Source organism: Macrobrachium nipponense, chromosome 43, assembly GCF_015104395.2.
Source record: "Macrobrachium nipponense isolate FS-2020 chromosome 43, ASM1510439v2, whole genome shotgun sequence".
NCBI classification, from domain to species: domain Eukaryota; kingdom Metazoa; phylum Arthropoda; class Malacostraca; order Decapoda; family Palaemonidae; genus Macrobrachium; species Macrobrachium nipponense.
The window spans coordinates 32,617,468-32,633,095 of record NC_061104.1 but is presented as its reverse complement, the minus strand read 5'-3'; the positions used below and the strand labels follow the sequence as shown (position 1 = coordinate 32,633,095).

The 15,628-nt window shown below is 37.8% G+C and overlaps 1 long non-coding RNA gene across 2 annotated transcripts in view; it reads right to left on the bottom strand.

The window, feature by feature from the left end:
- LOC135213951 (uncharacterized) overlaps positions 1-8,557 on the bottom strand; it is a 107,321-nt gene extending 98,764 nt beyond the window's left edge. For both annotated transcript variants that reach the window (XR_010314231.1, XR_010314232.1), the window contains exon 1: positions 6,591-8,557. This is a non-coding gene — a long non-coding RNA (uncharacterized LOC135213951). The remainder of the gene's footprint in view (positions 1-6,590) is intronic.
- Positions 8,558-15,628: the final 7,071 nt, after the last annotated feature.

Genomic DNA, 15,628 nt, shown 5'->3' with positions numbered 1-15,628 from the left:
CAGGATCCAACCCCCTCACCTCCTATGAACTCCCATGGAAAATTAAACATAAAGTGGCCTACAGGATTACCTGCCTATTTCAACACCTCAGTGTTCTTAAAGGTGAGAATTTCGGTCCTAATATATCTTAAGATATAACTTAACCTGGGACTAATGGCTTGTGGTGGAGCTTACTGACACCCCAAGCAGGGGTGTAGGTGTAGGTAAGTGCAAGCCAGCTTCCCATGATGAGTCACTGACCACCCCAGCTGGCTAACCCCCATCCACCCAATTGATCAACTCTTTCATCTCCCATCTTCGTGAGTTACCATGGATACATTAGATATAATCTCTTGGAATATTTTTGGCCTCAAGCAAAACATTCCTCTCCTAAACATGTTCTGCAAAAACTTCAAAGCCATCATTGCCCTGCAAGAAATGGTCCTCTGGCCACATGACCTTGTCATCTGCGATTCAGTTCATGAAGACTTCAGAGCTTTCTCGACCTCACCGATGCAAGTTACAGATCAAATTGTTTTAGCTGCTCACCTGAAAGGGGGCCTTTATTTCCTGTGGCACAAATCATTAGACAATATGGTAAACATGATGACCTACAGGAGTGATAGATTGCTGGGGCTTCAAGTGACAATAGGGGACACTAAGATAATAATAATTAACATTTATGTGCCCTGGGAAAATAACAGTAACTTTGATCAGTACTGCATGATCCTAGATGAGTTACACAGTATTATCTACGATTCTCCTATTGATCATATTTGTATAGTCAGGGACCTTAATTCTCACCCCACAAAAGAATTTCATAACGAACTTACTCACTTTTGTCAAAATCATGCTCTCCAAATTAGTGATTTAATGCTCCTCCCTCCCTCCTCATATTCTTATTTACAAAATTAGAATGGACACAATTACAACCTCCTGGCTGGACCGTTGCATCACATCTCCACAATTTCATGATTCCATGGTGACTTGCAACATTTGCTACGATCTTGCAATGGGTATGATCACATCAAGTGCCCCATCCCTCACTACTGTGAAACCCCTAACTGATCACCCGCCAGCTGTAAACTAGATTTCAATAACACAAGATGTAAAAATAACCACCACAGGAGAGATCTGAATGAATTCTATTCGAACATAATTTCTGCTATGCTTGCAAAATCTAAAGGTAGCCCTGCCACCTTTAGATTTCGTCAAGGTAATACTCGTAATATACCTAGCTGGAATGACTTGGTTAAAAAATCTGTAGTTATATTTACAAGAAATGTTTTTGCTGTGGAGGCAAAATGGTAGCCCGAGGCAAGAGCACTTTGCATTGCTAATGTAATGAGACAGGGAAGAGTACAGTTCAAACTTGCTCTTAAGCACTGCAGATTAAATGAAAAGCAACTAAGAGCTGATGCAATGTCTAGAAATTTAGAATATGATGATTATCTCCTCTGGAAAGACATCCAATCCCTTAAACACGGAGAGTAGGAGAAGCAGTCGGTGACAAGGCTATCGCAAGTATGTGGGGAGATCACTTCAACAATAACCTGAATTGCATAAACGATCAAGACTCTCGAAGGGATGTAGATAAACTCCTTACTGATAACATTGAATTTCATTTTGCAGATTGTATTACGCCAGGTAGCATCAGCACTGCCATAAACAATCTATCTAATAATAAATTGCCTGACTGTAATGGTCTTCCTGCAGAAGTTTTCAAATTATGCCACCAGATGATCTACATTTTGCTAGCTGCCCTATTCAATGCATGCATAATTCACCAGTTTCTTCCAGACTCTCTACCTCTAGTTCACTTAATACCATTAATCAAAAACAAGCTAAAGGATGCAGCTGACCCTGGCAATTACCGCCTGATTAAAATCACTACAATCGCGTCAATGGTACTTGAGACAATTCTTCTGGTGAGACTTCTCCCCTTTCTACACACCACTGACAACCAGCTCGGGTTTAAAGCAAATCACTCAATCGACACTTGCATCTTTATATATACTGAAAGAATTGCTGCATTATTACCTATCGTCAGCCTCTCCTGTTTTCCTATGTTTTGTAGATGTGAGAAAAACATTTGACAGAATAAAATACAGAATAAATATAGAGGTGCACCTCTATATTTAATTGCCATTTTATATTGCTGATTCTTCACAGCAATTCTGTGTCAAATGGGGTAACGTATTGTCATACACCTTCAGCTCCCTAAACAAGCTTCAGCAAGGGGGCATTCTCTCTCCATACCTGTTTAATCCATACACAGATGCCCTGAATGTCAAACTGAATTCACTCCCAATCAGGTGCACTGTCAACAATTTTTGGTAGAGAAGTTAGAGGACCATTGAAGATTCTTGCAGAAAATTGAGAATAAAATCAAGAGGAAATCCAAGGAGAATATGTGAAGAACTTGAGGAAAAGGTTATGAGAGATTAGAAAAAACTTTTTAGAACATCTGAAAGTAAGTCAAGAGAGAATAAAAAGGAGATATGAGGGTAAGACTAAGCTAAGAAGTTTTAGTGTAGGCCAACAAGTATACCTGTGAACCTTTTGAAAGATTACTTCCCAGAGACTAAAATTGAAACTTTCAGTAACACAAACAACTTCATCATATGAATTGGGACTGAAAACAAGATGAATAATTCTTCAATTTTGGAAAATTTAGAGGATAAACTAAAACATTTGAGTGTTGAGGATGGTGGTGAATTGAGTGAAATGATTAGAAGTTTCACAGAAATTTTTGCAGATGTACCTAGGCGTACCAATCTTACCAAGCCTGAGATCAAGACCCAAGAAGATGAAAAACCATTTAAGTATAGAGCTTATTGCTTATCACCTTAGCATCGAGATGTTTTGAAGAAAGAAGTTGGACATTTGTTGCAGCATGGATTAGCAGAACCCAATTCAAGTCACTATAGTTCTCCAAGTGCTTTAGTGAAGAAAACAGATGCCTCATTTAAGATGTGTACTCATTATAGGAAACTGAATTCTTCACTGTGGCTGACAATTATCCCTAGCCTCTTAGCCTCTTATAGATCAATTACTTGATAATATTGGGCAAGCAAAGTTTGTTTCCAAGATAGACTTGTTGAAAGGATATTATCAAATTCCCTTGGGTGAGAAGGCCAAGGTACTGTCAGCTTTTATTACTCCTTTTGGACTATAAGTATACTGTTTTGCCTTTTGGTCAGATGAATACACCTGCAACATTCCAATGAGTGATGGATCTACTGCTATGATCTACAGGAGGATGGCATTGTGATTTACTCTACAGCATGGGAAGAACATCTGAAGATTCTGAGTAAAGTGTTCAAGAAACTATGGGAAGCAGGAGTGAGTTTGGGAAGGCAACTGTTCAGTATCTGAAATTTGAAGTTGGAAAAGGCCTTCTCGCTCCTAACTGCTAATATAGAAGGTATCCATAATGCTACCCCACCTACTACCAGGAAACGGCTGCATAGATTTTTGGGCAAGGCTGGATTTTATCGCCATTTCTGTCCAAATTTCTCAGCCATAGTAGCTCCTTTACCAGACTTAACCAGTCCCAAAGCTAAGTTTGTTTGGACTTCAGGCTGTCAAGAATCATCTGAGAAGGTAAAAGCCATTTTAACTTCAAGACCAGTACTTCAACCTCCAGTTGATGGATCTGACTGTGAAATTAGAGCTGTTCGACTTCAAGAAGACGAAAGTAATATCTTACATCCTGTTAGTTTCATGTCTTCAAAACAGAAAAAGCATCAGAAAGTGTATTCATGCATAGAGAAAGAAACATTCACCTTAATCACAGCATTGGAAAAGTTTGAAGTGTTTGTGAACAGACCTAGGAATGAAGAAATTTTAGTGTTGTCTGATCATAATCCACTCACTTTCATACAGATGAAAAATCAGAACAAAGATCAACAAGGTGGTCTTTGTGCCTGCAACAGCATAATTTAAGAGTGCAGCACATTTCTGGGAAGAACAATGTAATTCCAGATTATTTATCCGGTTGTGAATCATTGAATTCAAATCCGGGATAACTAATCTTCTGGGGGAGAGGAATTTTATGAAATCACCTTGGTAAAAGTATTGATATGTTATTGTAGTACTGTAAATGTTTTGTGTTCAGATTCAATAGAAAGATTAACTTGGAATTGATATGTGTGTTCAAAAGCAGATATTGCTATCAATGCCTTTGATAAGATATCATTGCTCATTCTTTTTTTTTTATCTATATATCACACCAGCCACTGAACAGGTATAATGCACTTTGTTTTCTTCTCCAGACCATGTGTCAACTGCATTATATTTTATAGTAAAGCTTCGAGAATGTTCCATGAGGAAGACATTTTTTTACAGGTAATAAACACAGTTTTACATACAGAAAACAATGAAAAATAAGTATAATTGAATAATGAAATTAATAATGAACATTTAACATCACTCTAACCTTTATGGAAGACTTCGTAGCATATGGAAGACAGAGAGGAGGGGAGAGGGAGGAGGAGAGGTTACTGTTTGGAAGGGGAATCCCCCTCCAGAAGGACTTCAGGTATCAAGAACTTATCTGGGGTTACTTCTCTACAATTTTTAGTAGCACTGTTTGAGGTTACTTCCCCACTTCGTTTTTTGCTGGCAATAGAAACAGCTTGAGAGTCACTGGACCCCTGTCGAATAACAAAACTGTCTAGAGATATTTGTTTCTGACATCTCTCCAGCATCTGCCTAAAATGATACAAAATGCTGTCATTAAACATGTTAGAGACACGGATTGCAACATCTTTGTTAGGATGATATGTCTCAAAAAAATTTCTGATATCACTCCACTTCACAAACATTTCTTTAATCACTGAAATAAGCATAGTATCCCCTCTCTCTTCCTCCCCCTCCTCATATTCCTCATCTGCCATCTGTTGCTGTTCCTGCTAAAGGTCTTGCAGTTCCTCAGTAGCTAGCTATTCCCTGTGGGAATCCACTAACTCTTCCACATACTCGCCACTCACATCCAAGCCCAGTGGTTTGCTCTTCCCTGTGGGCATCCACTAACTCTTCCACATCCTCGCCACTCACATCCCAGCCCAAGTGTAGGGTCGTCGGGGTTAGCCTCAAACCCTTTGAATTCTTCTCAATGTAACACTCTGGCCACAATTTTCTCCAAGCAGAGTTCATTGTCCTGGAAGTCACTCCCTGCCAAGCCTTAACTATGCAATTGAAGATACTGAAGTGATCCTTCCAGAGCTCTCTTAGGGTCAATTCAGTGTCTGAGGTCACTTCAAAGCACCTTTGAAACAGTGCATTCATGTGCAGTTTCTTGAAATTTGAAATGATCTGTTGGTCCATAAGGTGAATGAGAGGAGTGGTATTAGGGGGCAAGAACTTGACAGTGATGAATTTAAATTCGTCTAACAGCTGGTCTTGCAAGCCAGGAGGATGTGCAGAAGCATTGCCCATTACCAGGAAGCACTTGAGGGCCAATTGATTCTCTTGCAGGTATTTTTTCACACTTGGGCCAAACACTTCATTGACCCACTCAACAAAAATTTCCCTCGTTACCCATGCCATTTTATTGGCCTTCCACATCACAGGCAATTTATTATTTATCACATTGTTTTCCTTGAACAGTCAGGGAATTTCAGAGTGATACACAAGTAGGGGCTTCACTTTGAAATCCCCACTGGTGTTCCCACAGACCGAGATTAGCCTATCCTTCATAGGCTTGTGCCCTGATAATGAACTTTCCTCCTGTGTGATGTAGCTCCATTTTGGCTTTTTTTTTTTAAACAGGCTTGTCTCATCACAACTGAAGACCTGTTGAGGGAGGAATCCTTCAGCCTCAAGATACTCTCTGAATTCACCAACAAATTCTTCGGTGGCATGTTTACCGGAGCTCGCAGCCTCCCCATGCCGTACGGCCCTATGTATGCACGTACGCTTTCTGAATTTTTTCAAACCAGCCTCTGCTAGCCTTGAAATCACTAAGAGCAGCACTAGTTGTTGGTATTTTCTTGCTTAAATCAGCATGCAACATCCTAGCTTTTCCACAAATGATCGCTTCAGACACACTATCCCCCACTAACAGTTTTTCATTGATTCTCACCAACAACAGCTTCTCAACTTATTCCACTTGTTGCGATCTTTGTTTCGATAATGACATGACCCCTTTCGCAATATCAGTTGCCTTGATTCCATGTTTCTTTGCTAGGATAAAGTTGATCATTGACACTGACTTGCCATACATCCTAGTGAGATCAGCTACACATTCACCACTTTCATACTTTGCTACAAGTTCTTTCTTGAAATCAATCGTATTCCTGGTCTTTTTTACCAAAGGGCTGGCACTTGTAACTTTCTTTGGCCCCATGATGGCTACTTTGCTGTGAGTTTTTACAACAAAATTAGCACAAAACACAACAAACACGTGTGGTGATGTGGCCTACGAGTGCAGTTGTGGCGGGATCACAAGAAAGCAAAGCAAGCAACAAGATCTCCCCACATTTACTTTATCGAACACAGCTGACAAATAGTTCCCCCAGCCACACTTTCCCCTTAAATGTTACTAATTACACGCAGGACAATTGGTTCACCGACAGACAAAAAAACTCTCACATTCATGTACTCACCGGATATGGCTGACTTCAGGCGAGAAACTGTGCTGTCCACTGGATATAGTTATTGCGATACAAATAACCACTGAATTTCAACACACAAGAACAAATAAACACCGAAACCTTACCACAACTCCATTACAGCACAATAATCACTATATACATCAACAACTCAAAAACACAACAACTCGCTGCACAAATAACACCAACAACATCAAAGACAACTCGACAAATCAACACACAAGCAACTGCCAACACTGTCTCCAACATGCACCCCACAAACATCAGAACATAAAATCAAATACAACAGACACTCTTTAACTCAACATCAACCAGACAGACACATGCACAACAACTATACAACATCAAAATCAATCAAAATATCAATAACAACTAACCCTCAACAGTTGGCCTAATCTCCAAGACCACTGCCTTCTATGACTGTTCATAACAGACTCTGATCATAGACTGACTGATCGACCTGGCAACCATGCCAGTAGACAACCCAGACAATCAGGCAACAAGCAAACCACTCGCTAACTATCCACCCCCCACTCACGCTCTCTCTCTCTCTCTCTCTCCCTCTCTCCCTCCCAGAAAACCACAGACATAAACACATACTACACAATCCTAACAGCAATAGAAACATGAAACAAGACTCATCAAACATATAAAAACATTTAAAATCTCAGTTATTCACGAAAACTACAAACAACCCAACGACTCTCTCTCTCTCTCTCTCCCACGACCCTCCATATTACCTCCCCCATTACATTTGACAATGTCTCCTTACACTTACAACACCCACACTAAATTGCCTTCCGTAACATCTAAGGATGCTCAGATGCAGGCCCCCTGGAGCTTGTTTGAGGACCCTCATACACTCTCTCAGTTACATCGCCATTCACTTCTTCCAAACCACTTTCACTCAGATTCCCATTATCTCCCTCACTACTATTCTCCCAAATCTCATTCACTACCTCATCTACACCCTCTAGCTCTGGTCCCAATATCTACCTTATTTCTGCTACCAAACCTCTTCTGTAATCCTCTTGCAAAGATTCATCCATACTATCAACTACTTCCTTACTACTCGGTTCCCTTCCCACTGAAATCTCACTTATCATTGTCAATTCAAACCCACACACACTACAACTATCATTCATTCCCTCAAAGTCATCCATATTACATGCCTTATCAACCATTTGTAATCTACCCTTATCATGCAGTTCACGCTTCTTTCTTCCATTCCCTTTTTGTACATTCTTCCGCTTTCTTCCATACTCTACCAACACTAATTGTCGATCTCCCGGACCCATTTGTTCAGTGACACTCTGCTCATACTTATTACCCTTAACCATTCACTCATCGCATGCTCCCGAACATACTGTGGTACATGACACTCAGCTCATACTTATTAAACCTCAATCATTCACTCATCGCTTTCTCCCAAACATACTGTGGTACATCACTCCACCTACGGAGCTGGTTATGGTGTGTCCTTACCTCATCCATATCCCATCTACTCGCAATTTCCCCAAAACATAACTCAATCCACTCGGTCCCACTTCCAAAATCTCAAAATTCCCTTCAAATTTCTCCCTCACCTTAATCACATTCATTTTTCCTATCTCAACCACCTCTTTCAATACGTTATCCCCAATCTTAAAACTTTCAAACTTTTCACTCACTTTCTTCCTCAAATCCCGATCACTTTCTGACAAACCCAACTGCGGCCTAATAATCCTTTCAAAATTTAACACATACTTACAAGAAGACATACCTATACTCTTCTGCAGTGTGGCGTTGTATACCCACACTGCACATCCTACATACATATCCCAATCATTATCACATTTACTCAATGTTCGGGTACCAAAAATAATGTGGTAGGATCACAAGCAAAGCAAAGCAAGCAACAAGATCTCCCCACATTTACTTTATTGAACACAGCTGACAAATAGTTCCCCCAGCCACACTTTCCCCTTTACTTCACTAATTACACGCAGGACAACTGGTTCACTGACAGACAAACAAAACTCTCACATTCATGTACTCACCGGATATGACTGACTTCAGGCGAGAAACTGCTGTCCATTAGATATAGTCGTCAAGACACAAATAACCGCTGAATTTCAACAAACCAGAACAAACAAACACCGAAACCATACCACAACTCCAATACAATACATAACAAACATCAACAACTCGAAAACAACACAATAAATCATACAACAACCCACAAACACAACAACTCACTGGACAAATAACACCAACAACATCAAAGACAACTAGACAAATCAACACACAAACAACCACCAACACTGTCTCCAACAAACACCTAACAAACTTCAAAACACAGAATCAAATACAACAGACACTATTTAGCTCAACAACAACCAGATAGACACATGCACAACAACTATACAACATCAAAATCAATCAAAATATCAGTAATAACTGACCCTCAACAGTCTGCCTAATCTCCAAGACCACTGCCTTCTATGACTGTTCATAACAGACTCTGATCATAGACAGACTGACTGACCCGGCAACTGCGGCAGCAGACAACCCAGACAATCAGGCAACAAGCAAACCACTCGCTAACTATCCATCCACCGCTTACGCTCTCTCTCTCTCTCTCTCTCTCTCTCTCTCTCTTCGTTTATCGGTGAGCTCAGTGACAAAAGAATGCATTCAACATCTTTTGCACGAGTGATTATTTCGTAGATTCTGCAATGGGAGAAAATGTGTTATTGAAAGAAATGTTTTAAGAAAATTTGCTTTCACTGCATTTTATTTTTATTATTTTTTTTTTTCAGTCTACTTAGGCGGTGTGCCAGGCTCGCTTTACTGGCTCGATTCCCGAGTTCGGTTCTATAGTTCGACAGATCTAAACTGAGAGATTGTTTTCTTCGTTGGGTAAGAACCTTGTTGCCACATCTACTAGTATCCAGTTTTTAATGCCTTACTTTATAACACATGAATCAATAAATCTGTAGTTTAAAGTTTTCAGCATGTTTTGCTGAACGTAAGCGTTCACATATTGCGATTATAATTTTATTTGTAAATAAAATGAGAAATGACATTTATAAACGTGACAGAAGTTTCGAAAGACGCTACCACTTTTCCTGTTACCTTTGACAGGCGGTATGCAGTTGGGCCAAGCCTATTATAATATTAAACTATGAAGTTTAAAGGAATTATCTCTTAAGTAAGCTACCCTTTAGATAAGCCCCACTGCCCGGTCTAGCTGAGAACTCTAGCGCCAAAAAGAATGACTTCTTGCTTTAGGTTACCGAGAACAATAGTCAATCAGGAAATTAATTCATTCCTAAAGAAAGCACGATGGGAAACGGGCAAATGCAGTTAAGCATTCCGAAAACTTACAAACAGGCGATGCTGCAAAGGATAACTGTTACTGAACTAAGATCATCTAACGACGAAGATTCTTCGTAATGTACATTTTGTATAGAATCATATTATTACAATTGTAAATAAATTAGTTCTCTCCCAATGATGAGTTTATGTGCAACAACCTTATAAAAAGTAAAAATTGTTACACACGGTCCAGACCGTGAGTTTATAATAAATATTTACTCTAATATGTTTTCATATCTGTATGTCATATATTTTTCAGAAGAAAATTTCATAAGAAATAATGAATGGCAATGCCAAATTTTTTTTTTACTTTAAATGAAAAATATTTTCAAATAAAATGCTATGTAATATATGCAAAACTTAGATATAAATATAAAGATATAAAGATAAATATAAAGATATAAATTATAAAAATAAAGTGAATAGTACAGCCTTGAAAGAGAGAATAAAGCAGAATACTCTGTGGTTTTAAAAACAAAATATACCATGAAAAAGGAAATGAAATTTAAATAAATCATAACTTGAATGAAAATGAGGGGAAAACCTAAAATGAAGAGCAATGAAATGCAAAATATTACTAACTTGTTTAGGAAATGGATAGTATGGCAGACGGAAAATTCAAATAATAAAATAGAATAAATAGAAGTAATTTACTAACAAGATTATAATAAAATGTCATAAAACATACATCTGAATGGTAATTACCGATTTTTATTATTTTTAATGAAAAAGATCATCAAATAAAATATGTAATATAATATGCAAAATTTAAGGGTATAAGTCATAACAAATATAACAATAAATAGTTTCAAAAGTAATAACCAAATAGAATGGGGATCGAATTTACGGATTAGGATTTATACGGTCAGTTTCATTAAGTACTGACCCTGGCAACAGGGTTTTTATCAAGGAGGTAAACAATCTACCAGTTTAAATCTGTCGAACTATAGCTCGCAAGAGCACGAGCCGCCTTCAGCACCTCGTAGTGTCCTTCCTTCGAGAGATTCGGTGCGAAGCGGATGTTCAATGGTGAGCTCCAGTGATGGCGTGATATCTTTGTTTCTACGAAGCAATTGTGAGTGATATCTATATTCAAGTAGTTTATCAGTGTAAATCCTAGCCATCGTTGGCATAATGTTTAATTTACTGATATCTGTGATAGCGATTCCATTCAAGATAATGTTTAAGTCCATTTATCTGTGAATCAGAAAATCCATTAACTGTTCTAAAAGGTTCTCGTGACTCCGTTACCACGTGATACTTTTATGCTATCGTAAGGGCGATAAGGCCCCTTCTCTCCTGTTGAATAATCATCTATAATCATAGATATGAGAGTAGGATATATATTCTTTAATAAACTTGTAAAATCATAGTTGTTCCTAATTCAGTTGTCCTTGTGCATGGACTGGGAGCTATCCTTCGGGTAGATCTATCGGCCAATAACAACCAGCACGTACTGGTGAGCTAGTCGCTGAAGAATTCATGACACATATTTCCAACAATCAAGAACTTAAGAAAAAAAAAATTGTTCATTTATTCCAAGTACGCAATACTGAACAACGATATCACCTACATGTTGATCATGTCGACCATATTCACACAGAATGGATAACTCAAATGAAATTCCATCAACTGAGTTTCTGGTGGGTGGGAAGTTGGGTAAAACTCGCTGGTATGCAAGGTGTGCAGCCTGCCCAGGTAAAGCCTTAGTACTTAAGTTCGAACTTTCTTTGTGGCCTGTCTTGGGTTTGATCCATATTTAAGGTAGAAATTTATTTCTGCTACACAAATGACTGTGTTGATCATGTCCAACATCATCATTTCTTCCTCTGTCATCTAGGAGAGCAGTGTGCATGCAACTGCAGAAACGGTCCTCAGGAAATAACTAGTCCCGGGTGTGCAAGGTCCTAAAGACCGAACATAAACACATATAGTCAGCGACCTAGCCTCCAATCTACCCCTGCTAGGATCAGGGAGAACCAGGCTATGGCTGCTGATGCTTAGCAGATACAACTATGAATTCTCTCTAACCCCAAATCTTGCCTGAAATCTTTAAGCACAATGTGAAGTCAAAGCAAAGCCAGCCAAGCAGTCACAACCAATTAACGGCACCTCCAGGAGTTGAAACCTTTCTGCAAACATTTCTCAAAGGTTTCAACCCCATTACCTTCTTACCCCTAACTGCCTTAAATCACAATCGACCAATTATCAGGCACAAGATTAACAACACAATGGTTTGTCAAGTTTTCGGTTTTAATCATTCGCGAAAAAAGTTGTGTTAAGTAAAAACGTTTTTTACCACAAATAACTCGATGTCTGCTTTTATGTCATGCAAAATTTGCTGTGTTGGAGATCTTTCAGCCTCGCGGCAAAGTAATACAGCTGTGTAGGCTAACTACAAACTGCTTGTAATGGGAGCATAGCCAGAAAATCTTTGAGCTAACAGCCTACGTTAACCTTGATAAAGATTTCTTTTTAATGACAGTAGCTTTGTAAACTAGCATTCGATCATGTCAACGTCAGGTAATCAAAGTGTGAAAGTCGTTGCTTAAGCCAGTATCCAGTGACTCATGCTCTCCCGCTCAAAGTTCTCGGGCTCCTCCTCACATCATAGAAAACGTTCTTGCAGATTCAATTAGAATTGCTCAACCGACCTTGGCCGTTGCAACGTTGACTGCCATTGACGTCAGCTAACTTTAAACCATAGAGGGTATATATATATACCTGGAGATGTGATCTCTATACCAGTACTATGTAGTTCGGTGGTCTTCCATCAGGGTGTGTTACAAAGCCTTGCGGCCATTATTAGAGGTCTGGTAACCTGCAAATTGAATGGGATTAGTGCGATTGTGACTTTTTTATTGTTAATGCTTAATGGGTAAGTCTTTAGTGAATTTTTAGGGTTTAGTGAGTAATTGTTTATTGAACATTTATGAGTAAGTATTTTAAGAATGTTTAGTTTAGGGTTTGATGAATGTTTTGTGAATGTTATTGAATGTTTATGGTGCAAGTATTCAGTGAATGTTCAGTGAGTCTTTACGGTTTTAGTGAATGTTTCGTGAATGTTAGTGAATGTTTAATATAAAAGTATTCAGTGAATGTTTAGTGAAGGTTTAGTGAATGCCTTGTGAATATTAGTGTTTAGTGTATGTTTATATGTAAGTATTAAGTGAATGTTTAGTGAGTGTTTGCAGTTCAGCGAATGTTTATTGTGTAAGTGTTTAGTGAGTTTTTATGGCTCAGTGAAGGTTTCCTGCATGTTAGTGTGTAGTATATATAATGTGTAATTATTCAGTGAATGTTTAGTGTGTAAGTATTCAGTGAATGTTTAGTGAGTGTTTAGGGTTCAATGAATGTTTTGTGAATATTATTGAATATTTATTGTGCAAGTATTCAGTGAATGTTCAGTGAGTCTTTAGAGTTATAGAGAATGTTTTGTGAATGTTAGTGAATGTTTAGTGTGAAAGTATTCAGTGAATTTTTAGTGAGTGTTTAGTGAATGTCTTGTAATATTAGTGTTTAGTGAATGTTAGTGTGTAAGTATTCAGTGAATGTTTAGTGAGTGTTTAGGGTTCAGTGAATGTTTATTGTGTAAGTGTAGGGTTTAGTGAAGGTCTAGTGCATGTTAGTGCTTAGTGCATATCTAAAGCGTAAGTATCCAGTGAATGTTTAGTGTGTAAGTATTCTGTGAGTGTTTTAGGTTTAGTGAATGTTTTGCAAAAGTTAATGTTTAGCAAATGTTTAGTTTGTAAATATTCAGTGAGTGTTTAGTGTGTCTAAGTATTCAGTAAATGTTAATGTTTATTGAGTGCTTAGGGTTTAGTGAAGGTTTAGCGCATGTTAGTGTTTAGTGAATGTTTAATGTGTAAGTATTTGGTGAATGTTTAGTGAGTGTTTAGGGCTTAGTGAGTGTTTTGTGACAGTTAGTGTTTAGCGAATGTTTAGTGTGTGAGCATTCAGTGAATATTTAGTGAGTGTTTAGGGCTTAGTGAATGTTTATTGTGTTTGGTGAGTGTTTAGGGTTTGGTGAATGTTAGTGCTTAGTGAATGTTTGCTGTGTAAGTATTCAATGAATGTTTAGTGAGTGTGTAGGGTTTTATGAATGTTTGTGTTTAGTGAATATTTAGTAAGTATTCAGTGAATGTTTAGTGAGTGTTTAGTGAATATCTTGGTAAATGTTAGTTTTTAGAGACTATTTAGTGTGTGTTTAGTGAGTGTTTGATGAGTGGATGTTCATTCACTGTTAGTGTTTAATGAGTGTTTAGTGGTTTGATAATTATTTTTGGTTTCGTGAGTGTTTAGGGTATAGTGCGTGTTTAGTGGATTTAGTGTATAGTGAGTACTTAGCGAATACTTAGTGACTGTTTAGTTTTTAATCTATGTTTAGGATTAAGCGAATGTTTAGTGAATGTTTACTGAGCGTTTGGGGTACAGTGACTATATAGTGAGTTTTGAGTGGTTTATGGGTTTTCAGTGAGCGGTTAGTGTATAGTGAGTGCCTGGTGAGTGTTGAGTATTTAGTGTTATTGAGTGTGAGTGTATTGTAAGTGGGAGTGTAAGTGCATTGTGAATGTTAGTGTTTAGTGATTGTACATTACTGTTTAGTTAGTGTTTAGTGACTATATGTAAAGAAAGTCCCGTAATTTACAGGAACCATTTATGCTAGACACTGTTTAGATCCAAGAGCAGACGCTTAGGCCTTAACCACAATGGTGGAGTGCTTAGGCCAAGCTGTTTTTGTAAGGTAATTTTTCTCTGTGAAATTGAGTCTAGTAATAATAACAACAATAATACCAGCAACAATAATAATAACAATAGTGAAAATAATAATACTAATAGTTATGATAATAGGATAATAGATTTAAAAAATAATAGTAAAAATTATAATAGTAATAAAGTATAGTACTATGAGCTGGACCAAGACCTTTCAATATGGCCACCCAAGGTCGCACGCTTGGCAGGGAGATCTCCACTCCAGTGATTGACGCTCTATGCTTTAAACACTTTAGAATACAAACATAAATTTGTAGAAACTAAAATAATTACAATCACCACCTACGATGATGCAATAATATTCCCGCTCATGAAGGAAAGCGAATAAATATTGTCGTCTTGATACGTAGTACTACAATCAGAAATTCACACTTTCTTCCAGATCTCTATGAACGAGTCCATCTGAGAAATTCCAATTATTTCGGACATATATCGTGGTTTTAAGCATCTGAATGGTTTTGTTTTGCAGTTTTAACTTATATGATATCATTTGCATAGTATTTTCATATTCTAGAGTAATTTAACGAGATTATGTTTTTTCAGTAAAAAACAAATGGGAAATTCGTTGAACGAAAGCTAATGAAAATTATATCTTCACTTTTCTTGCTGACTGTACAGTTAAATAGGAGGAAAGATAGTATTATCACGAAGAAAGTCAGAGAGAAAAATGAGGAAAGAACCGAAAAGAGAAGAATGATGAAAGAAAGAACTTTATGGAACTAAAGAAGTTGTTATGAAAGAAAGTAAATGCAGAGAAAGGTTAATGAACCATTGATTCTCGGAATAGAAAGCTAATTATAAGGATATGTTGTGTGAATTAATGCAGCTCTGGGTCGATATATTGGGTACTTTGAAGATTTGTTGAATAAAGTTTACACGGGAGAGACAGAGATGAATGT